This window comes from Apium graveolens, chromosome 9, assembly GCF_009905375.1.
Source record: "Apium graveolens cultivar Ventura chromosome 9, ASM990537v1, whole genome shotgun sequence".
NCBI classification, from domain to species: domain Eukaryota; kingdom Viridiplantae; phylum Streptophyta; class Magnoliopsida; order Apiales; family Apiaceae; genus Apium; species Apium graveolens.
In genome coordinates, this window is record NC_133655.1 from 212,895,199 (window position 1) to 212,897,899 (window position 2,701).

Below are 2,701 nucleotides of genomic sequence, written 5' to 3' on the forward strand. Positions count from 1 at the left end.
GAGCTATGGAGCAGATTTCCAGAGAGAGGTTAGCATTGAAAATGCACCTGCATCTCCTCTCTCAAGATAAAGAATATGTGGACTGCATTGAAAAAGGTCATCATGTCCCTATGATAGCTGCTACAGGAAATGAGCCATTTATCCCAAAGCCTAGAGCAGAATGGTCTGATCCAGATATTGAACAAGTTCATAAGGATATGAAGGCCATGAACATTTTGTTTAATTGTGTTGATGGTGACATGTTTGACAACATCATAAACCGCAAAACTGCTAAAGAGGTCTGAGATACAATTCAAGTTATATGTGATGGAACTGAGCAAGTAAGGGAAAACAAAATGCAACTCTTGATTCGGAAATATGAGCATTTTCATAGTGAAGAAAGTGAGTCACTCACTGACATTTTCAGTAGATTTCAAAAGATGCTGAATGCTCTAAAGCTGCATGGAAGAGTCTATCAGAAAAAGGACTCAAACCTCAAATTCCTTAGATCTCTACCAAAGGAATGGAAGCCTATGACAGTCTCCCTAAGAAATTCTCAAGATTACAAGGAATTTACCTTGGACAGACTTTATGGGATTCTAAATACCTACAAGCTTGAAATAGAGCAAGATGAGAAGCTGGAGAAAGGTAGAAAGAAGGGAGGATCCATCACATTGGTTGTTGAGCAAAAGAGAGAGAAGGAGATAAAGGTTGAAACTGTGGAATCTGCACAAAACCCTAAAGTTTGTGAAGACAAAGGAAAAGGGCTAGTAGTTGAACATGAAGGCCATCTTATTCAAGATTATATGAATGACATATATGAGCATCTGGCTTTTCTATCCAGAAGGTTTACCAAGCTCAAGTTCAAGAAAATTTTTGGAGCATCCAAGCTAAACAGAAACATGGTTGACAAGTCAAAATTTAAATGTTTCAAGTATGGCATGAGTGGTCATTTTGCTAGTGAATGTAGAAAGCCTGATTCTGATAGAAAGAAGTTTGAGCCCGTGGACTACAAAAAGAAATACTTTGAGTTGCTCAAATAGAAGGAAAAGGCCTTTCTAACTCAAGAAAATGACTGGGTTACTGATGGATTAGATGAGGATGAGGATATAAGCTATGTCAATCTAGCACTTATGGTCAAATTAGATGAAGCAGAAGTCAGTTCTTCAAGCAATCAGGTAATCACTCCTAATCTAGCACATTTATCTAAAACTGAGTGTAATGATGATATAAATGACATGTCAACATAACTATATCATTTGCGTGTTACTCTCAAATCTCTCACTAAAGAAAACACTAGGATTAAAGAGAATAATTTGTTTTTGAGTGAAAGAAATAATGTGTTAAAAACTCAATTTATTGAGTTTGATAAACTGAAATTAGAGTGTAAAATTGCCAAGGAAGAACTGACTGAATTCTTAAAGAAAGAGGAAATTTTAAGAAAGCAACTTGAACGAGAACATGAGGTAATTAAGGCTTGGAAATCATCTAGAGATGTCCATGCTCAAATTACCAAAGTTCAAGGTATGGATTCTTTCTGTGAGGAAGCCTGGAAAAGGAGCAAAGAGAAACTAGATTCCAGTTTGGTAGAAGGACTCTCAACGGATGTGGATTCAACGGATAATGAAGATTATCCATCGAATGACAAAAAGGTCTATCCGTCGAAAGACAAAGAACCAAATCCATCGAGTGATAGGAAATCGGTTAGCAAAGCCAAGCTAGCTAAGTTAAATGAGAAATATGGATCAGTTTCTAAGAACTTTGTTACAGGAGAAACAAGTCAAATCAAGGGTAACAAGAGAGTAAATGTAGGACATCTGTCAATCAAGCAATTGAATGACAGGTTGGAGAAAATGGAGGTTAAAGCAGAATAAAAAAGGAAGAATAATATAAATGGGAAAGTAGGAATTAATAAGCATAACAACTATACACCTGAAAAATATGCACCTAGAAAAATCTGTGTGAAATGTGGTAGTGTTAATCATTTGTCTGTTAATTGCAAACTTATTATGCCTGCACCCATGACTGTACCTCCTTCATTTTCTAGTATGCCTACAATGCCTGTGAATGTTATGCCTGCACATAATTTAAATGCACAGTTTGCTAATATGCCATTTGCACAAAATCCTTATTATGCTGTATTTAGTATGCCACAAATGCCATTTAGCATGCCATTATGAAATAACATGTTTGCACCTAGTATGCTATATCAAGTTAACCAGCCTGTGCATAATAATTATGTAATAATGAATGGTTTTAAAGGATCTACTCAGTTGACTAAGGATGAATCTCAGATACCTAAGTCAAATGAGGACAAGCCTAAGAAACCTAAGAAAAAGGCTAACAAAACAGGACCCAAGGAAACTTGGGTACCAAAATCAACTTGATTTGATTTTGTTGTGTACAGGGAAACAGAAAGAATCTTTGGTATTTGGATAGTGGGTGCTTAAGGCACATGACTGGAAATTCTACCTTGCTCACTAAATTCAAGGAGAGAGCTGGTCCAAGTATCATATTTGGAGATGACGACAAGGGTTATACTGTGGGATATGGCTTGATTTCAAAGGACAATGTCATCATTGAGGAAGTTGCCCTAGTGGATGGACTCAAGCATAATTTGTTGAGTATCCGCCAGCTTTGTGACAAGGGCAACTCAGTAACATTTAATTCTGAAGCATGTGTTGTGACCAACAAGAAAAGCAACAAAGTGTTCTCACTGGTG